At 46.6% G+C, this 22,768-nt stretch overlaps 2 pseudogenes; one reads left to right on the top strand and one right to left on the bottom strand.

Moving 5' to 3' along the window:
- Positions 1 to 10,943: 10,943 nt before the first annotated feature.
- LOC132016442 (regucalcin-like) lies at positions 10,944 to 11,945 on the bottom strand (annotated as a pseudogene).
- A 5,566-nt stretch (positions 11,946 to 17,511) lies between these two features.
- LOC132016441 (heat shock protein beta-1-like) lies at positions 17,512 to 22,492 on the top strand (annotated as a pseudogene).
- Positions 22,493 to 22,768: the final 276 nt, after the last annotated feature.

Raw genomic sequence — 22,768 nt, 5'->3', positions numbered from 1 at the left:
CCCTGATGCCCGGTCATAAGTCCTGCCTGCCTCTTTCTGCAGATAAACTTTGATTCCTTGGAGCCGGCAGAGCTGACCAACACCCCATGGGGATGGAGTGTGCAGGAGGCCTCGGCCACCCAGAGGAGAGGGGACCCAGTGTGTGGCAGTTGCCCCCGAGACAGACTTCACTCAGTGTGCTGTGCTCAGGGCAGTGCCTCACCAGAGAGCCAGAAGCAGCCTTCACCGCAGGTCCAGGAAGCTACTAGGCCTTAGGGAGAGGGCCAGACAGAACAGGAAGATGATGTGGAGAGTTAAGAAGTAAGACCCTGGTGCAGGACTGACTGGCAGAGCCTGGAGCTGCTCCCTTCACTGCCTGTGGACACAGAGGGGCTGGAGGCCCACACTCACACCCCAGAGCATGGACCCTCCAGCCTGGTCCACTCCTCTGCTCTTCTCACTCGGAGAGGCAGTGGTTGCCACCAGGGACTCTACCTTTCCCTCATCATCTAAAAGCTTCTCAGAATCCTGGTTCTGAAAGTAAAAACTTCACAGCTTCCCCCCCAAGGACTGGGAAGCCTATGACTTCACAGCAGCTCCTCCAGCCACCTCTCCCCACTTGTCCCCACTTGGGGCTCTGTGTCTACAATAGTAACTGTGTGAGTAACCATGTGACAGATTTGAAGAGTGAGGGCTCTCCCTGCCCCACAAATCCCAGAGGACAGGCCAGGGCAAGGGAATTTCTGGGATTGTTTTGTAGTTTTTATTTGTACAATCTAATTGATACCAGCACATCCTTTAAAAATGAAATCATGGGGCGCCTGGGTGGCTCCGTTAGTTAAGCATCAGACTCTTGATCTCAGCTCAGGTCTTGATCTCAGGGTCATGAGTTTGGGCCCCGTGTTGGGCTCTGTACTGGGCATGGAGCCTACTAAAAAAATAAATGAAATGAAATAAAATCATACCAAGAGGTTTATGTGAAAAATAGTCCCTTGTCCCAACCCTTCTACTCCCAGTTTCACCTCCTGGAAGCAACCATTTTCAATCCCTTAATATTTCTTCTGCTAGCTATCTCCATATTTGTAAACAAAAGGCTTATGCTGCTGAATCTTGTTTAGAAGGATGTAGAAAGAGACTTTTCCTGTTGTTGGTTAAGGCCCCAAAGCAGAAGTCAAGAGGCTTAAGGGCCCCCACAATCTAGAAAAAAAAATGTCACAGAGCTGCTTGACAGCCCTCCAAGCCACCTCAGAGGAACCCGAGCTGTCCCCTGCTCCCCTTCCCCAGTTGAGCCACCATGTTTTGCAGGAAGGTATGCTGGTGTTTTTCCTTCCAAGAAGCTGGAGGCTGGGTGAGTCTCCTCACCCCTACTTCTTAGAGGTAGATCTGGCTAGTTTTCCCAGAGAGGACTTGAGTAGAGAAGAGGGTTGGTTGGGGAGAGAGGTATCTCAGTATTCACTTAGCTGCCTGTTTTGGTTCAGTACCTCCAACCCCATTACTTTTGCCCGGTGCCCATCCCCCAGTGCAGAGATTCCCCCCGACTCACCCACTCCAGCGGAGACCCTGCAGTCTTCGACGGTGATGGGGAGACAGCTGTGCAGAGTGGGGAGGTTGCCAAGGGCTCCTAACACCATCTAGGGCTTCCTAACACTCCTCCTGCAGGCCTCTTTCCTCCCCCCACCTCTTCCCAGGTACCTGGTTCTGCCCACTGCAAAGCCTTTGGTGGCTCTTACCATGTAATCAATTGATTATGGGTGGTTCATGGTGGTTCCTATTGCCGGTTTAAGACCTGGCTTTCTCGGGGCTACTGAGTCAGTTTCCACTCATCTTCCTGTGTCTAGGTTGCAGATAGTTGTGGCTTTCTCTGCTGTTCTCCCCATCTTTGGGGGTTTCTGTCTTTCAAATGTCCACTTACTGTGACTTTCATGGAAGTTTTGGACAGACAGCCAACCCAGATACAGTGTTCCATCCGCTATCTTGATCGGAAGTCCCAGTTTGCTTTCTTCTCTGAGGTGCCCTCTGAGGCTGGGTGTTTTATGTTCTTCCCCTTCTCTGTAGGTTGTGAGGGCACAAGTGGAAGCAGGAATTGGCAAGAGGAACAGGAGCCCCGGACTGAGGCACTGTCCATCTGTGCTAGGACATCTGTACTCTGCCCTGTCTTCTAAAGATGGTTGATGAATTGTTCAAAAGGCTGGGGTTTTATTATATATTTTCTAGCTCACTTCATTAGTTACTGGGGAAGAGAATATCTATGAAGATATTTTAATTGACTATTGCCACCCATGACTTGGAAGTCTCTCCAGAAGCATCTTTGTACATTAGGTTGGTCCTTCTGGAAGCTTATTTCCCCAAAGTTCTTATAGCAGGATTCTGAGGTACAGGCCTGGTCAAGGATCTGGACCTCTGTTCTGAGGGTTGGTTTCCCCCACCGTCCCCAGCTTCCCCTCCCCAGTGCAATGCCCAGCATGGCCACCACTGTGTGCAGCTCCAACCTGGACTGCATTGAACAGAAAAGCACAAATGAGAACAAATCGACTTAAAGTGGGGACTTGAAGGAAAAACAGTATTCGATTTTACAGAACCCTGAGCCTAAAAACCTAAAAGTTTTAAGATATGCCCCTCCCCCATGCCAACCCCAGGTCTAATTGACAGGCATAATAGGACTTTAAATCCCTCTCCCCAGCAGCCCAGCCCTAGCCTGGACTTAGGTTCAGGTTTCTGATCTTTAGACTTGTCACATAAAACAGATGTGTCCCCATGAGAAAGAATCGAGGCCTGGAGACCCCTAACTATGTCGTTTTCAATCTCATCGTAGATAGCCAGTCTGAACTTCTCTCCATTACAGATTTTGCTGTTCCTGCCTCTGGTTAGTGCTCCTGGAAGAGACTAGGATCTGGGCGGCCTGGGTTCTCAGGCACTTCTGAGCCCCACAATTGGGACGAGTTTCTCCCCTGGGCCTCCTGGGTCCAGTATCTACAGAGGACACAAAGACAGAGTCTGCAGGAGCTGGGGCAGGGCTAGGCTTTGAAGAGGAAACTACTTTCAGAAGTGAAGAAGCCTATCCTCAGAGCGGGGCCTCAGGCACCCCAAAAAGGATGGAGGTACTTACCTGAGCACTTGCTTGCCTCAGTGAGGGCCACAGCAGCAAGAGCTCTCTGGGAGGTCCATTAAGGAAACACCTACCCCCACATTCCTATTCCTCCTCCTCTGCCCTGGTCTCAGGCCTGGCCTCAGCCACCCTGTGCTCTGAATGAAACCACACAACAGTGCTCTGTTTGGGTAGGGCTTACCCAGGTGAGGCCCAGGGAAGGATACCCTGCACTCTCCTTCCTATACCCTTGCTAATACACAAGAGGAAGGACTGTGGCTGCTGTACCCTAGACCCTCACATCATCATGCCAGCCACTAGATCCTGCCCCCATCTGCCTACAGAGAGTCCCAGGAGCAGGGGCACTCTTGACCAGCTCTTGAGGGCCCATGAACATGGAATTCCTGGAACTTCAAACTCAAGAACAGTGAAATGTCAGGGTGGGAAGGGCTCAGCCAGACCTGAAAGTAATGTGAGCAGAGTAGGGAATGGGAGAGGCAGCCAAAGGTGCCATGTCAGGCAAAGTCCTAGTCTCTACCTGATGCTGCTAGGAACTCTGGGGTGTAAGCTACCCTTGGGATTTAATTCAACCTCAAGACAGAGGGCCTGAGCTAGCAATTCTTTGCTATGGGCTACCCCACAGGTACCTAAACACCCTAGCATTTCCAGTTCCCTCCAGGGTGAAGAACTCTCAGATGCCAGCACTTAGAAGGGGGTGGGTCCACAGGACTGGGGAATGGTGGCCATAGGTCCTGGGAAGAGCACCAAAAATGCCTGCTGCATTGAAGAAGTAACTAGAATGAAATTCTCCTAAAGACTAGAGATTGGTGAGTCACCAAATCCCAGAGTGGGAAGGAAAGTCAGAGGTCATTACACATGGATTCCCAACTTCCTGTCCACCCTCTGAGGGGATAGGGAGGGTCTCCTCCCCTTGAAGTTTAAACCTTCCAAATTTGTCATTCTCTGACCAGTCATCCAGAACATCCTGTCCTCCAGCCTGTGTGGTCAAGCTGGCCACAAGGTGACACAAGAGCCTTGTGTCTTGTGTCAGCATCTTCTAAGATGACTGCTGGGACCTTGGTACTCACCTGGGCAGCCCTGCAGCCCACCCACTCTTGCAGGCTTTCAGGAAGGAGACAGAATATTTAATGACTCTAGCCACACCTCCCTTTCCCCTGCTTACAGGTTTTAGAATTGAACACCAATAGACATTAAGGCCTAAGTCCTAGAACTGGCTCTTCCTACTCTCTCTTTTTCTACTATACAGTGAGATATTTATCCCCCTCATCTCCCTTGGCACCCCCCCACCTCAGGGGCTCTAGATGTCAGGACTACGCCTGCTGTGTTGGCCACCATGTCCCCAAGGTCTCTCCTGGTGCCCAGCAGACAGGAGGAGGTGCTAAGTGACTTTGGTTGATCAGAATTGATGTCACAGGATGTTTGTGACACCAAGCGTGAAGAATGAGCCTTGTTTTAGCCTACATTCCCTGGGAAGCAGAATCTGAGGCAAAAGCTAAGATGCTAACACTTTTTGAGGAGTGAATCCCAGAGAAGCAGGAGTGAGGCAAGCAAAGGAGAGGGAACCTAAGGGAGGACTGACTGAACCGAGCACAGCACTGTAACAGGCACAGTGATTGTTCAGCTCGAAAGACGTCTAAAGAAAGCTGCATGAACCACCATGACGTCAAGGAGTTGGCCTCAGAGAAAAAAAGGGGGAAACACACTCCCATCTCCTAGTTTCTGAGTTTACTGGGTGCCTGTACCTGGGGCCTCTCTAGCCCTGCTCTTAGGTCTGGTGCTCCTCGAAGCCCCAGTAGGAACCAGAAGAACTGAATCCCAGGGCCATGGTGGCATGCTTTGGCACAAGCCACCGCCTGTGGGCAGGCCAGCCAGGGGACTGAAGCCAGTGGCCCACGCCATTGCTGTCTTGCGGCCCACAGCTCCGTAGGCCAAAATGCACACACAGGTGCCCAGTGGGTCTGCAGTTGCTTGCGTCCCAGTAGGGACAAGCTCCAGGACAGGAGGAAGAGACAAGCAGCAAGAATGTGGGGGCAGGGATGCCACAGGGCCAGGAGATCAGGGAGGGCACTAGGAAGACACGGGCTGCTTTACAAGGCTGCACCCAGCTCAGCACACTCCCTCTGATGAAGATCCAGACCTTCCCTGTGCCTCAAGGATGTGCTGGTACCAGGTGGTCCTCCAGAAGGCTCACCTGCAATATCAGGCAGAAAAAGATCAAGTAAATCCAGGGAGATGCACAGACTGTGTCTAACATAAGACTTTGTCAGCCACTGTGGGAGAAAAAGATAACCCTCCATCAGAGCTGGGTGTCTGGCCCCATCCCCACTCAGGTTCTGTAATCCCTGGTTCACATGGGGAGGTTCTGGGAAGTGCCCGGGGAGGGTCTGAAACCACAGTGTGGGGGGATGGGGAGGCCAGAAAGGGAGTGGTGAGTAGCTGAGGTGAGCAGCCTTAAGGAGTTGGAGCCCACTACCCAGATCCTTCCAATGGCCCAGAGGGCAAGATGGACATTTTGGAGAAGAGACATATTCAGGTTGTGAATGTGACTCACATGGTTCCAGCTGCCCTGATTCAACCAGAGCTCCCCAGGGAAGGGACTCCCCCCACCCCCGGGTGCCTGGGTGGCTCAGTGGGTTAAAGGGGTGTCCACAGTTAGGCATTGCTGGTGTGGTGGATTCAAAGTGGCCTCCAATTCTTTGACACTCCTCCCCTTGAGAGATGAGATGTGTCCCTGCCCCTTGAATCTGGGCAGGTTCTGTGACTGCTTTAACCAGTAGAATACGGAGGGAGTCCTGCTCTACCAGACTGCCCAGGCCTTAAGAGGCTGGAAGCTTCCACTGCCTGTGTCTTAGAACACTTTGTGTGGGGAGCTCCGGTTGCCTTACAGGAAGCCTGATGCCTGGGGCTGCCTCACAGGAAAAGCCGCATCAGTCAGTTTTGGTTCATAGTCCAGCAGCGCCCGGACTTCCGACCATCCTGGCTAGGTGCTAGGCACATGAGGGACACAATCTTGGACCTTGTCATCTGCCTGAGTGACCTCGGTTCGTGTCTGGTGCAAACATCTTGCAGCAGAGCCCTGCCCCGATTCCTGACCTACAGAACTGTGAGACAGAAGAAAGTGGTTGTTGGTTGAAACCTCTAGGCTCTGCGGTAGCTTGTTACACAGGAAAGGACAAACAGAACCAGAGGCTACAGGCCCTGCCCACCAGGACCCTAGCTCCACTTTTGTGTGGTTTTCCTCGCTGTGCCTTCTGCGTTGGGCATCATTTTCAGCTTAGACTAAAATGGCCTCATTTACTGGTGTGTGATCCAAGCCTACGGGATGCAAGGGTCGTTTTTAGAAATGACACCCCTGAGGAATTTTCTCATATTAGGGTGGTCCTACTGAGTCTTCCCTTAAGATAGGATAAACTGCCTATTCCTAAGCCAACTGCTAGTGAGGAAAATGGCATGAGGTCCATAATCGGCTTAGATCTGCACTGTCTACTATGGTAGCCTCGAGACCACATAGAGCTACTGAAATTAAAATAGAAATTAAATGAAAAGTTCATTCCTTCAGTTGCACCAGTCACATTTTGTTCAGTAGACACATGTGGCTCGTGCTTAATGTAAGGGAAAACACATAGGATAGAACATTTGCATCATTGAAGAAAGTTCTGCAGGACAGCACTGACTTAGACGAATCCTTGGGAGTTGGGAGGGTAAATCTGGGGAAGTCAAGCACAGTGGTTACCACACTGGAAGGGGGTTAAGAGAGGTAAAGAGGTAGGTAAAGAGGACTCCCCCCGGGTGCCTGGGTGGCTCAGTGGGTTAAAGCCTCTGCCTTCGGCTCAGGTCATGATCCCAGTGTCCTGGGATGGAGTCCCGCATCGGGCTCTCTGCTCAGCAGGGAGCCTGCTTCCCCCTCTCTCTGCCTGACTCTCTGCCTATTTGTGATCTCTCTGTGTCAAATAAATAAATAAAATCTTAAAAAAAAAAAAAAAAAGGAACCCCCCCCCCCAAACTTTCAGTTACCATTGACCCTCCCTCTAAGAAGAAACTCATTCCTTGATACTCAGGCCACTAACTTGGCCACCAATCAGGGCCTAACCAGCATCAGAGTCTTCAACAGGCCCTGTAAGCAGCCGTCATCAGGATTATGTCCCCAGTTTCTGAATGTGTGGTTGGAACGGATGGCCTGCTGCCACAGAGCTGCTGTGGGCTTAAAGAGTAAGTCCATCTTCATAGGAACTGCCAGGTAGAAGCCACTGGATTACCTCTCCCGGCCAAGGGAAATTAACTCCCAATGTTGGAGGTCCTTGGGGCTGTGTTTGCCTCATCTTCTGCACTCAAGCAATCGCTCCCATGGGTCATGGAGTGTGTATAAAACTCATGCAGGGGAAGCATATCACAAGAAGCCAGCAGAACCTCAGGTAAAAGGGGACACAGCTGGAGGCACCTGGCGAGGATCAATAACCAGGGATGAAATCCAGAGCTTATTCAGAAAGTTCTCTGTGTGGTCGAAGTGGGAAACCTAATCAAGAAACATGGAAAGAGGACTGACTTCACAACGTAAAAAAAAAATAAAATGTGGAAGGACAAGGGGAGCCAGGGTCTTCTCAGGAAATTACTCTCCTTTTGTAACTTAAAAAGCACCATATACAACCCAAAATGTGGCAACTCCTTATCAAAATATCAATTTTTCCAACCTTTGTTCATGAAAATGTATTTTTTATAAAGACAAGAGTTTTACACACGAAACAGGCAAAAATATCAAAAAATGGGCAGAAGATATGAACAGACACTTCTCCAATCAAGACATACAGATGGCTATCAGACACATGAAAAAATGTTCATCATCATTAGCCCTCAGGGAGATTCAAATTAAAACCACATTGAGATATCACCTTACACCAGTTAGAATGGCCAAAATTAACAAGACAGGAAACAACCTGTGTTGGAGAGGATGTGGAGAAAGGGGAACCCTCTTCCACTGTTGGTGGGAATGCAAGTTGGTGCAGCCTCTTTGGAGAACAATGTGGAGATTCCTCAAGAAATTAAAAATAGAACTTCCCTATGACCCTGCAATTGCACTATTGGGTATTTACCCCAAAGATACAGATGTCGTGAAAAGAAGGGCCATCTATACCCCAATGTTTATAGCAACAATGGCCACGGTCACCAAACTATGGAAAGAACCAAGATGCCCTTCAATGAACGAATGGATAAGGAAGATGTGGTCCATATACACTATGGAGTATTATGCCTCCATCAGAAAGGATGAATACCCAACTTTTGTAGCAACATGGATGGGACTGGAGGAGATTATGCTGAGTGAAATAAGTCAAGCAGAGAGAGTCAATTATCATATGGTTTCACTTATTTGTGGAGCATAACAAATATCATGGAGGACAAGGGGTGTTAGAGAGGAGAATGGAGTTGGGGTAAATTGGAAGGGGAGGTGAATCATGAAAGACTATGGACTCTGAAAAACAATCTGAGGGGTTTGAAGTGGCGGGGATGTGGGAGGTTGGGGTACCAGGTGGTGGGTATTATAGAGGGCACGGATTGCATGGAGCACTGGGTGTGGTGAAAAAATAATGAATACTGTTTTTCTGAAAATAAATAAATTGAAAAAATTAAAAAAAAAAAGAAAGATGATGAGGGCTAAAAAAAAAAGATAAGAGTTTTGTTTTGTTTTAATTTTAAAGATCCTATTTATTTATTTGACAGAAACTGCAAGAGAAGGAATACAAGCAGGGAGAACAGCAGGCAGAGGCAGCAGACACAGGCTCCCTGCTGAGTGAGGGGCCCAATGTGGGACTCGATCCCAGGACCCTGGGATCATGACCTGAGCCAAAAGCAGACACCCAAAGATTGAGACATCCAGGTGCCCCCCAAAAATGTAAAATTTTTGAGATGTAGAAGAAATAGTGTGTCTATTTATCTCATTTATTAATTTAGCTATTCATATTTTAAGTGCATATTTTATAAAGTAGTATCTCAATCTGTAAATGTTTCTTTTGTTCATTCCATGTGTTGTGAAACAACCCCAGTTTTTATGTCCCCTAGAGCCTCTTGGTGAGTCATCCAACAGGTTTCTTAAAAAACTCATTTCTTGAGAACAAAACCAAGAAGCCTCGAGAATTTCAATTCCCTACTTACCATCAAGAAGATCTCAAGGAAATAGGTTTGCATGTGGTGCACTTATTGTAGGTGGAAATGGGGACCCGCTTGACCATTTTGCGGAGGTGTGACGCTGCCATAATGCCAAGGGAACACCCAAGGCCCTGTCTGCTAAAGGGTGGGAAAAGCAGATGGCCCTGGGACTTGGGACATGCTCACAACTGATTCGGTAGTGGACAAAGGATCCATAAAAAAATAGGGGTGCTTGGGTGGCTCAGCCATTAAGCATCTGCCTTCAGCTAAGGTAATGATCTCAGGGTCCCAAGATCAAGGCCCGCATCAGGCTCTCTACTAAAAGCCTGGTTCTCTGTCTCCCACTCCCCCTGCTTGTGATCCCTCTCTCACTGGCTCTCTGTCAAATAAATAAAATATTTTTTTAAAAATAGAGGAACTTCTGGGGCGCTTGGGTGGCTCAGTGGGTTAAGGCCTCTGCCTTCGGCTCAGGTCATGATCCCAGGGTCCTGGGATCGAGCCCCGCATCGGGCTCTCTGCTCAGTGGAGCCTGCTTCTCTCTCTCTCTCTCTCTCTGCCTACTTGTGATCTCTCTCTGTGTCAAATAAATAAATAAAATTTTAAAAAAATAGAGGAACTTCAAGAGATTAAGAGAAATGTAAGAGTCCTGTTAATGGAATGTAATATGTTACTGAAACAAACATTTGGGGACAGTTAGGGAAATCTGATCCTCAACTGGATATTAGATTCTTTTTTCAAAGATGAGATGATAGTACGGTGTTTGTGCTAAAAGCGTCATTTTCTGGGATGCCTGGCTGGCTCAGTCAGAAGAACACGTGACTCTTGGTCTCTGGGTGGTGAGTTCGAGCCCATGCGGGTGTAGAGATTACTAAATAAGAAAAAAAAATTTTTTAAAGGAAAAAAAAGATTATGTATCTTCTAGATACATGTCTAGAACTTAATTTAAGATCATCTAGTAAGAGAGGTTGGGGAGAAAACAGAGAGGAAGTGTGTGTGTGTGTGTGTGTGTGTGTGTGTGTGTGTGTGTGTGTGTTGGGGGTTGGAGAGTAAAGAGGGAAAAAGATTGGCCACAATTAATAATTGGTCAAGCTGTGTGATGAGTACTTGAGGGATGATTATACTAATCTCTCCATTTTTAAGCATGAAGGCTTTCATTTTAAAAAATAAAATGTCTTCAGAAGTTTGTTTTTCAAACTGAGGTAATTTAGAGAACATCCTTTAATATGAGAGGATTTTAAGGGCTAGACTATTTTTTTTTTTTTTAACTAGGCCATTAGTTACTAGTTTTTTGAAGCTTTAGGCATGTATAGTAGGTATGGAATACAGAACAGATAGGGTTCCTTGCCTTCCCCTTGCAAAGTATCAAGAGGCTGGTTGACAGTCGACCAATTGTTTACATTTCTGTAATACCTTGGCAGAAGGTGTTGTGTGTTATCAAAACCACCTGTCACCCCTTACTAAAATGCTCTACCATTTAAAAATTGTAAATAGGGACACCAGGGTGGCTCAGTTGGTTAAGCTTCCGCCTTCAGCTCAGGTCATGGTCCTGGGGTCCTGGGGTCCTGGGATGGAGCCCCACATTGGGCTCCCTGCTCAGAGGGAAGTCTGCTTCTCCCTCTCCCTCAGCCACTCCCCCTGCTGTGCTCTCTCTCTCTGTCAATTATATAAATAAGACCTTTTTTTAAAAAAAGTTCCTCCAGTAGGAAAGAAGGCCTGCCACTCAGCCTGCATAGGGGTAGGGAGGAATTCCTTTGACCCCCACACCAGGCATCTTGAAAATTCCACTAGCTTCAGCCTGCGGCAGAAGACCCTTGGGGTCCCTTCCATCCTGGGCACTGGTCACAGACATTTCCGAGTAGTCCTTCCCTCTGAAGCAAAATGAAGTTGTTTTAGCAACAGGTAACTTCACTCTTCCTCCATTGTAACAGGCCCCCCAGAGCTCCCCCTCAGCATTAAGGCACATACTGTCTGGGGTTTTTCTCCCTCTCCAGCTTGTGGACACTTCAGTAGATCTTTCCCGTCTGCATGTCCTAGTCAAAGGCGCCCATGGAGCAAGACAAACTGTCAATGTCATAGAGGATGTTGTGGTCCAGGGGCCAATCCAAACCACGGGAGATGTCCGCCTGGTCAAAGTACTTTTCCACTCAGTGGTCAGGAAAGAGGGAGTACAGGGACCCCTTGTGCTGCTCTAGAACAGCCAGGGTGGTCTCCTCAGCTGTGGTGCTAGCCAAGTACCTCTCAGTGGGCTCCACCTGCCCGTCATTGAACAGATTGTTTTTCTTGTCTTATCTGCTTCAGCCAGCATGACCACTGACTGATCTTCCCAGTTCGAAGCCTAGACTTGTTCCAATGGTAGCAGCGTAGCCTCCTGACTGGCGAGGAGCCACAGAGCTGGCAGGGGCATTGACGGTCACTTGTTGCACTCACATGCTGAGCAGACACCACTGGCAAACCTTTTCTGCAGAAATATCTATGGAGAGCGGAGAGTTGGACGCTCCTCCCCCACCTGGAGTCTCATCACCCTGGTAGCTCTTTAATGGAATGCGCTCAGGCTAAATGGGAGACCTTGTCCTGGGGGCCATCTTGGTGCTAATGACTGTGGGAGAACTGACTCAGGACTAGATTTCCTTTTAGTCTTCTCTGAAAGAGTCTTTGAAAATGAGTACCTCTCGATGTTGGTGTCTGTGGTAGGTATGAGACCTTGGTCTCATACCTACCACATGGTAAAGCTAGAGTGTGGTCTTTGGCGCTCTCTCCTGACAGCTATGTGACCCTGAGTCACAGCCACCCATTTCAGAACCTCACACTAGTTTCTATGACAGCCTTCTCCTCTATCTTGATTTGGATCACTTGGTTGGTTCATGAGGCAAAGTTGAGCTCAGGCTGGAAAGTGGCCCACCAGCCTGGGATATTTGGTGTGTGCTGTGGGCATTGTCAGTGTGTGTGTGTGTGTGTGTGTGTGTGTGTGTGTGTGTGTATTTTAAAGAAGGAAAAGAGAACACATATCAATCTAGAAAGTCAGTTCGATTCAGTTCAGTTAAGGGGCACCTGGCTGGCTCAGTCAGTAGAGCCTGTGACTTAGTCCCGAGGTTGTAAGTTCAGACCTCACAGTGGGTGTAGAGATTACTTAAAAATAAGAAATTTGGGGATGCCTGGGTGGCTCAGTTGGTTAAGTGGCTGCCTTGGGCTCAGGTCATGATCCCAGCATCCTGGGATCAAGTCCCACATTGGGTTCCTTGCTCAGCAGGAAGCCTCTGCCTCTGTCTTCTCCCTCTGCCTCTGCCTGCCACTCTATCTGCCTGTGCTCACTCTCTCTCTGACAAAAAAAAAAAAAAAAAAGAAAGAAATATGGGGTGCTTGGGTGGCTCAGTAGATTAAGTGTCTGCCTTTGGCTCAAGTCATGATCCCAGAGCCCTGGATCGAGCCCTGTACTGGGCTCCCTGTTCAGGGGGGAACCTGCTTCTCCCTCTCCCTCTGCTGCTCCCCCTGCTCTCCCTTTGCCCTTCCCTCCTGTACTTGCTCTCTCTCTCTTTCAAATAAAATAAATTAAAAATCTTTTTAAAAATACAGTTCAGAGAGTTGCTATTGTATTTTTGAGGAAATGATGTATTAGTTAGCTTTGGTGTGGTAACAAACATGCCCCCTCCCCTAATCTCAGTGACTTACAACAATATGCATTTCTCCCTCACATTGCATGTTTCTATCTAGGATGGCTCTGCTTCTTGTATCTTCTCATTCTAGAACCAACCTGAAGGATCAATCCCCTATGGAGGATATGCCATTTTTATTGCCAAGGGAAACAAGCAAGAGACAGAATTGAATCATCTACTGGCTCTTAAAGTTTCTGCTTGACTGTGGTAACTATAAGTCCTGCTCATGTTCCACTGCCCAAAGCAGTCATATTGACAATGGGTTAGGAAGTACACTCTAACTTCGGGAAGACACTGCAAATGACACATATAATCCTCTTACAGGGAAGAGAGCAGGTAGTTGGAATCAATAATCCAAGTGCCTGAATATTCTAATATGTTCACTGTTGCTGCAGGAGAGTATAGGAATATTGCTGTTATTTTTCTATTCTCATGTCTTCCATTTTTACAGTATTTATATAATTTTCATAACTCAACATCTGTTCTACTAGGGTAAACTACAGTGTCCATTACCTGGCTGTTAGTACATTGGAGATATTGGCTAACTATGAAAATTGTACCATTTATTTTGCACCTGTCAATCTCTCCACTTGGTTTCTTTTTGAACAGAGCTCAGACTGCTTCCCACCTACTTTTCTTTACTGTGTTTGTGATTGACTCCTGGACCCTTAAAAGCATTAGTGAAAATATATGTATAAAAGAGGCTGACATGTACTAGATATTCACAAAGACTGCTCAAATCTGAATTGTGCATTATTTGGGTAGACAAAAATTTCAGTGCAACATAATAAAACATTTGATTTTATTTATGGTATTCTATTTTATAATTCAACTTTTGTTACAAAAATAATAAATGTTCATTTTAGGAAATTACAAAAATATTAAAAAAGCCAAAACCAGTGGGTAAATTTACTAGTCATCCCACCACCCTAACATAACCACTGTTACCATTTTAGTGAATATATTTTCAGTAATGGGGCATCTGGGTGGCTCAGCCAGTTAAACGACTGCCTTCAGCTCAGGTCATGATCCCAGGGTCCTGGGATTGAGTCCCACATCCGACTCCTCGCTTGGCAGGAGCCTACTTCTCCCTCTCCCTCTGCCTGCTGCTCCCCATGTTTGTGCTCCCTCTCCATGTAAGATAAATATAAACAAAATCTTTAAAAATATTTTTTTTTCAGGGTGCCTGGGTGGCTCAGTCATTAAGTGTCTGTGTTCGCCTCAGGTCATGATCCCAGGGTCCTGAGATTGAGCTCCCTGCTCAGCGGAAAGCCTGCTTCTCCCTCTCTCACTCCCCCTGCTTGTGTTCCCTTTCTGACTGTGTCTCTCTCTGTCAAATAAAAAAATTAAGGTCCTTAAAAAAAAAGAATATATTTTTCAATGATATTTCTAATATATGTAAATGTGTAAAAATGTATAAAATATTTTAAAAAGTATAAAAATGTATAAAAAAATCATGTTGTGATTGACTAGTTTCACTTCTCATATGATGTGACTAGTTGTTGATACCATTAGGTATTACACCACATTATTAGTGGTTGCACAATATCCTATCCTAAAGAAGCAACATAATTTGTTTAACTAGTTCTCTATTAATTATAAATGATTCTATTATAAATTTCCTCATATATGAATAATTTCAAACAGCCACGATTAAAATTTCCATAGACCAGCTTTCTAGGATGAGAAATGCTGGAGCAAATGCTTACATGTAATTTTCAGTGCCAGCCACAGTATTGACTTACAAGAAAAGTACTCAAACAAAGAAAAAAGAGACAAACCAAAAAAAAAAAAAAAAATAGTCTCTTAACTATAGAGAACAAACTGATGGTTACCAGAGGGGAGATGGGTGGGGGAGAGGGGAAATAGGCAAAGGGAATTAAGAAGACACTCATGATGATGAGTGCTAAGTGATGTATAGAATTGTTTTTTTATATAAGTTTCTTTTTAAGATTTTATTTATTTCAGACGAGAGAGAGAGAGAAAGAGAGAGAGAGAGATATAGCATGAGCAAGGGGAGGAGCAGAAGGAGAAGCAGGCTCCCTACTGAGCAAGGAGCCCAAACATGACCTGAGCTGAAGGCAGACGCTTAGCTGACTGAATTGCTAAATCACTATATAGTCCAACTAAAACTAATATAACACTATACGTTAATTACACTGGTATTAAAATAAACATTTTTAAAAACCATTGTGGGTTGCCTGGGTGGCTCAGTGGGTTAAACCTCTGCCTTCAACCCAGGTCATGATCTTGGGGTCCACATTGGCTCCCTGCTCAGTGGGGAGCCTGCTTCCCCCTCTCTCTCTGCCTGCCTCTCTGCCTACTTGTGATCTCTGTCAAATAAATAAATAAAATCTTTTTAAAAAATCATTGTATTTTGGTGTCTAATATATGATTGCCGATCATCTGTGCTATTAGGCTTCTTGCATTCCTCAATCCTCTAAAGAAGTACCAAACTATTACATGATTTTAAACCAAGTAAAGAACTCTCACTTTCAGAAATAGTGCACTAAATAATTCAGAACTAACCTCCTATTGAAGACAACTAAAATAATTCATATGAACTATAAAAAGCTTTCCCCTGAAAACAGAAAAATGCTAACAAGTAACAAGGAATCACCTTGCCAATCATTGGCAAGAGACAATTGCTCAGAAAAAGTGAACAGCCAGAGAGGAGAACTCAGTTTGGGGGCCACTTTTGCAACCAGCAGAGTAGCTAAAAAGCTGAGGGAGCTAAGGTCATGTATGTTAGAATCTCAGGCTTTTCAAGGCAGAGTCAGTCCTGGAAAACCATTCCAAGCTCAGGACTGTAACCCTGAGTGGATGCACCCTGGAAGTAAGAGTAAACTGAAAATAAACTAGCTTTCTCCTGTGCTTCAGCTCAATTTCAAGTACTCTGGGTGATTCAGAAAAATCTCAAGCACTGAAAATGCTTTTGGTGCTTCTGGATTGCTAGAAGGGCCCCTCACATTTGCCAAAGTCAATGGAAACCCTTTCTATAAGAAGATATTATCCTAGTCTTAACATCACTCCAACAAATTTTTCAGCACAGTTTTCAGCACACAATCAAAGATAATCAGACATAGAAGGAGACAAAATAAGAACAAGAACCAGCATAAACACTAGACAATAGATTTCAACAGTCCAGACAGTGGGGTCATTAGACATAAATCAGAAAAAAAAAATCTTAGTATGGTCAGTAGGATACAAATTGAACTTTTGACACAAAATTGGAAACTAAACAAAACATAAATTGGGGTGCCTGGCTGGCTGAGTTAGTATAGCATGAGATTCTTGATCTCAAGATTGTGAGTACAAACCCAATGTTGGGTGGAGAGGTTACTTTAAAATAAAGTCTTGGGGTGCCTGGATAGCTCAGTTGTTGGTGTGTGCCTTTGGCTCGGGTCATGATCCTTTGGTTGTGGGATCGAGCCCCACACTGAGCTCCCTGCTTGGTGGGAAGCCTGCTTCTCTCTCTCCCACTCGCCATGCTTATGTTCCCTCTCTTGCTGAGTCTTTCTCTGTCAAAAAGATAAATAAATAAATAAATAAATAAATAAATGACGTCTTGGCTATTGTGAGTGCTGTGAATTGTGGAAGACTTGATGATTCACAGACCTGTTCCCCTGAAGCAAATAATACATTATATGTTAGTAAAATTAAAAAATAAATAAATAAAAATTAAAATAAAAAAATAAAGTCTTGGGGCACTTGGTAGCTCAATTGGTTAAGCATCTGCCATTGGTTCAGGTCATGATCTCAGGGTCCTGGGATCAAGCCCCATATCCCCTGCTCAGCAGGGAGTCCTCCTCTCCCTCCTCTTGCTCATGCTCTCTCTCTGTCTCTCAAATAAATAAATAAAATCTTTTAAAAATAAAATATAAAATAGAATAAAATAAAATCTTAAAAAACAACCACCATAAATTGAAGATTCAAAAGCCAATAAATATAATGGCACAAATTAAGAACCCAATATATGGGTCTAAAAACAGATTAGATGAAGAAGATAGCTTTGAAGAATCATTCAGAATTAGAAAATTCACATGTATTTAGACTTTTAGTTTCTGTAGGTTATATTATGAATCATAGGTTTGTTTAACATTTTTCAGCAGCTCAGGGCCCCTATTTCCCCCAAGATCTTGGCACCTTTCATCAGAGATGACTTTCCTCCTGTCTGCAGGGTCATCTGTAGTATTTGCTGCAGTGTTTCTTATCAGTTCTTCCCAGTCTGAGAAGCCATAACCAGGCTCAGAAGCTATGGACACCAGGTAGTCTCATTCTCTTCTAGACTCAGCTGTGCTGGTATCCCTTTTTCCCTCCATCTGAACCCAGACTCAAGGCATCTCTGCTCCTGGCTTCACCCTATAACTGATACATCCTTCCTAGGGGAGTGGAATGTCCCTTCCCATTGTCTCAGAGTTACTCCTCCCTCTCTCAAGGGCAAATCACTCCTTCTTCTCTGGAATACAGCTCTTACCTATTTTCCTGATCAGAGAAGCCTTATCATGTAACTAAAAGTCTTGTCAATCAGGAAAAAAGCGGGGGGGGGGGGGGCATCCTTGAGAATGGGGACTGTTCAGCGAGGGAAAACATCATCCTCTTCTGAGATCAGAAGGTCTGGGCCCCCAGAGGGTCAAAATGGACTTGTACCTGGCCCACTGTCCCACCCCCATTTTGACCTTGACTGTGGAGTACAGGAAGGCCCTGCACCCAAGGGGATCCACCCTGTCGCCTCTGGTCACCTTCAAAGCCTGCTGTAAGGACCCTCACCAGCATGGGGTGGGGCGAAGGGCCCTCAGCAAGCAGCCTCAGTACATCCATCCTGCCACTGGGTGGCACTGTGACTCCTCAGAGAGGGAACAGCGCCCACGGGAAGACTGACCACAAAAAGGACTGGGAATACCATGCCTGTCCTAATGCGCTGGGCATTGTGGTTACAAAAGAGAACAAGAAATGGTTCCTGCCACCCATGAGCCCATGGTAGGACAGATAAACACATGGAAAATGGATTAATTGCTCCAACAATCCATTCCAGTTGTGGGGCTCAGGGAAGGAGGAGGCACTTGAGGCTTGATGCACAATTGGCCATTCCAGGACAGGCTGGCTGTGATGGTGCTGACTCCCAGGGCACACCGCACAGATGGGGATGGGGAAGGTTCACGGACTCCCAGCAAGGAATGGCAGGTAGGGAGCTGAGGTTTGGGGGTGCCTGGCACAGGTGAGGAAGGATGGGCACTTGTGCACAAGGTTTCAGCACCAAAAAGCTCAGGTGCTCTTTGTGTCCATGGAGCACTTAGCTCAAAGATGTGGTGAGGCCCCTGGTGCTCCCACGACTAGAAAATGCTGGAAGATCCTGGCAGGAGCAGAAGACTACTGGCGTCCTGTCCTCTTGCTGTGCTTTTCTGAGCTCAGCCTCCAGTTCCAGCACTGGTCCCATCTTGCCGCAGGATCCTGGGTCAGCTCTCTGGCCTCCGTGACTGTTTGTGTACAAGGGATCTTTCATATGCACAAATATGTTGAAAGATGAAAAAGTTTAGTCAGAAGCCACAGCACGGGGAAAAAATAAGTCAAAGAGCATCGAGAGCTACTCACGCTGTTTCCTGCTGCCCTGGTCTCTTTGGAGGTGGGGCCACTGGGGAGGAGGACTCCCTTGGCTCCCTTCAGGCCTGGGCAGGACCCAATAGAAAACCAGATAGTATCTATTTGTCCTTGGAGAACAGTCCATCTCCACAAAGTCTGTAAAACTTTTTTTTTAATTTTTTAAGATTTATTTATTTTACAGAGAGAGTTCACCAGGAGGCAGAGAGGGAGGCAGAGAGAGAGGGAGAAAGCAGGCTCCCTGCTGAGCAGAGAGACCAATGTGGGGCTCCATCTCAGGACCCTGAGATCATGACCTGAGCCGAAGGCAGAGGCTTTAACCCACTGAGCCACCCAGGCGCCCCAAGTCTGTAAAATTTAATAAGCAGAACTTTGCAGCAAGGAAACAATTTAATATCTGGTATATACGTTTTCATTAAAATCTTAAAGATGGAACAAAGACTCTGTTTTCAAATTTCCTACTCAGGAGTTAACGTATTATGGTGTTGAAATCCACATGGAAACAGTTGAACTGAAATGAGCCTCCTAAAACAAAACACAAGTAGTAATGGACTGGCAAGTTTGAGACTAATGACCTCAAACCCTGGATGGTGGGTAAGGCCTCAGCCTGACTCTGGTCCACACGCACAACCATCAGAAGGGGGTGCCCGTTGTGTCCCTTATCCCCCCCCCCCCCCCACCACCACCACCATAGGAATCTGGGGACCAGCAAGGGTACTCAGGGGTCCAGGCCAGCGCAGACAGTACTATTTCAACCAGATACTCCCCACCTCCTTTTGTAATTTACAAATGAAGCTGATAAGAGGTGATAAGGCCCTTGGAGATACCCAGTGTTTGTCAGGGAAGAGGGTCCTCCCTACACTCCCCTCTACTAGCATCCAGCCCCAGAGCCAAACCTGCCCAGCTCAAACTGGGGAACCCAGGTCACCTTTTAGAGAGATTATTCCCCTCCACCTAGTGAGGATTCCAGAAGAGGCACAAGGGGCTTTGCATAGCATATTGCATAGCATGCACATCCTTTTCATTACAAGGTGTATTTCAGTTCTGTTAAATTACAGTTTTCAAAGATGCTTTTATACGCACATTTCACTGCAAACAACATAAATTTTATGTAATTATTTGAATAATGATGAAAGGGAAGAGAGGAAGCCTGGGGAGAGGTAATGGGGATTAAGGGAGATAAAGTCCTTCCAGTCCCTCTCCTCTGCCTTTGTCCATTTGCTCCTAATCGGTTACTTTTTTAAAGTATAATCATGCAGGGACGCCTGAGTGGCTCAGGTGGTTGGACAACTGCCTTCGGCTCAGGTCATGATCCCTGAGTCCCGGGATCAAGTCCTGCATTGGGCTCCCAGCTCCACAGGGAGTCTGCTTCTCTCTCTGACCTTCTCCTCGCTCATGTTCTCTCTCACTGACTCTCTCTCAAATAAATAAATAAAATCTTAAAAAAAAAAAAGTATAATCATGCAGCAATAAGTCAAGAAAAGCCTTGGCCCAGGCTTTGGAGTTCAACACCACAGTCAGAAGGTATGTAATTACATCCCCAAACTAACAAGAAGTCAGCACACACTAGACTAGGTACAGAAAGCTCCAGCTTTATGCACAGAAAACTGGTCTTGGAGGAGGGGTGATTGAGTTTTCAGAAGGTATGATGTGACGCCCACACACACAGATTTATTATCTGCAACTATATGTCCCAGAAGAGTCTTTTGAGGGACATGAGAAGTTCTCTATTCCTCATCTGTCTTGCAGAATACTTCTAACCTCTTTGCAGAGTATCCTAGCACCCCTGATTTCCTTTTATACATTTTAGGTATGTAATTTAGAGCAAGTGATACTGTATCTGGTCTTCCCATCAATCAGAGCTTACGGTTGACTTTGACATTGTCAGTACCTTGGTCATGTATTATCCTCAACACTAAAAGAACATATATAAACTAAATTTTTAAAAATAAGTGGTAAAAGACACGAAAAATACAATTCATAAAAGGTTAAGAAATGCCCAGTGTTAGGTGAAACTGTCCCTCACCTTTTATGACTATGCGTATAATCTGATACAACTGAGAATAGTTTCAAAATGTTTCAGTGTGTATGCCCTGATAAGCAATTCCACTTCTCCAAATGTATCCTTTTTTTTTTTTTTTAAAGATTTTATTTATTTACTTGAGAGAGAGACAGTGAGATAGAGCATTAACGAGGAGAAGGTCAGAGAGAGAAGCAGACTCCCCATGGAGCTGGGAGCCTGATGCGGGACTTGATCCCAGGACTCCAGGATCATGACCTGAGCTGAAGGCAGTCGTCCAACCAACTGAGCCACCCAGGTGTCCCTCCAAATGTATCCTATGGAAACATCCACTCAACTAAACAGAGACAGATGTACAAGGATTTTCATTGTAGCTTTATATAGTATAGGAAATTTATTATAGAAAAACTGGAAAAAAGCATAAAAGTCCCTCAAGAGCAGATTCGGACTTCTCCAAGCTTCAGCCAGACGCAGGGAGCCGAGCCAACAGAACTGAGCGCCGAGTGCCCCTCTCACTCCTGCGGAGCCCCTGCTGGGACCCTCTGTGCGACTGGTACCCGGCGCACAGCCCCTTCTTGGACCGGGCCTTCAGGCTGGCCCGGCTGCTCCAGGAGCACGCGCAGTGTGTGGTTGGGCCACAGCAGCTGGCAGGGCTATGTGCGCCCGCTGCCTGAGGCAGCGCTGGAGGGCCCTGACCCGCGGGCGGTGGCGGTCCCCGCCTGTAGCCCTGGGCTCTGCCCGCAGCTCCGAAGCGCGCCGCTCGGCGATTCCGCAGACGGTCAACGGCTGGCTTGTCCCTGGACGTCCACCGCTTCGCGCCCAGGAGTTGACAGTCAAGACCAAGGACTGCGTGGTGGCGATCACCCGCAAGCACGGAGAGAGGCAGAAGGAGCATGGCTACATCTCGCGGTGCCTCACTAGAAAATACACATTGCTCCACATCCCATCCCCCACCCCTCCTCCCGGAGCTCTGAAACCCTCAGTTCCTTTCCTGGGGCCCATAGTCTCTCGTTGTTTGTCTCCTTCTCTGATCCCTGCCCCCTTCAGTTTTTCCTTCATTCTCCTTTTGTCCTCTGTTCTATTCCTTCTGTCCCACATATGAGTGAAACCAGATAATTGTCTTTCTCTCCTTGACTGATTTCACTTAGCATAATCTTCTGGGTTCACCCATGAGCATGCAAATGGTGGGTAATGGCTGAGTAATATTCCATCGTATGTATGAACTGCATCTTTATCCATCCATCTGTTGAAGGGCACTGAGGCTCTTTCCACAGCTTGGCTATTGTGGTCATTGCTGCTATGAACATTGGGATGCATATGGCCCTTCTTTTCACCAAATCTGTATCTTTGGGGTGAATACGTAGCTAGTAGTGCAGTTGCTGGGCCATAGGGTAGCTCTATTTTTAACTTTTTGAGGAAGCTCCATATTGTTTTCCAAAGTGGCTGTACCAGCTCTCATTCCCACCAGCAGTGTTTCAGAGGGGAGAGGGTGAGGGGTTGGGGTAGCTGGGTGATGGTTAGAAGGAGGACACACATTGTGATGAGCCCTGGGTGTTCTACGCAACTAATGAATCATGGAACACTACATCAAAAACTAATGATGGGGCGCCTGGGTGGCTCAGTTGGTTGGACGACTGCCTTCGGCTCAGGTCATGATCCTGGAGTCCCGGGATCGAGTCCCGCATCAGGCTCCCAGCTCCATGGGGAGTCTGCTTCTCCCTCTGACCTTCTCCTCGCTCATGTTCTCTCTCACTGTCTCTCTCTCAAATAAATAAATAAAATCTTTAAAAAAAAAAAACTAATGATGTACTACTGTATAGTGACTAACTTAAAAAAAAAGAAAAGAAAAAATACATGCACCTCCCTACTGTGGACCCTACCCTGGTCTCCCCCTCTCCATTCCCTGAGGGCAGGTTGACGCTAGAGGTGCCAATTCCAAGGCCAGCCACCCAGTCATCAGAAGTCACTATCCCTGGGTACCTGGATACCTCAATGGGTTAAAGCCTCTGCCTTCCGCTGAGGTCATGGTCATAGGGTCCTGGGATAGAGACCCACATCGGGCTTTCTGCTCAGCAGGGAGCCTGCTTCCCACTGCCCCACCCCTGCCTGCTTCTATGCCTACTTGTGATCTCTCTCTCTGTCAAATAAATAAATAAAATCTTAAAAAAAAAAAAATTCAGTATCCCTGTCATCTTTAAGGCACCTTAGAGCATGCAGGCCCAGAAGCTGGGACATCAGAGCAGCCTGGAGCCAAGGAATGGGCTTAGCCCTGCTGTC

The sequence above is a fragment of the Mustela nigripes genome, chromosome 4 (genome assembly GCF_022355385.1).
Source record: "Mustela nigripes isolate SB6536 chromosome 4, MUSNIG.SB6536, whole genome shotgun sequence".
In the NCBI taxonomy this organism is placed as follows: domain Eukaryota; kingdom Metazoa; phylum Chordata; class Mammalia; order Carnivora; family Mustelidae; genus Mustela; species Mustela nigripes.
This window is presented reverse-complemented; position numbering and strand designations above follow the sequence as displayed.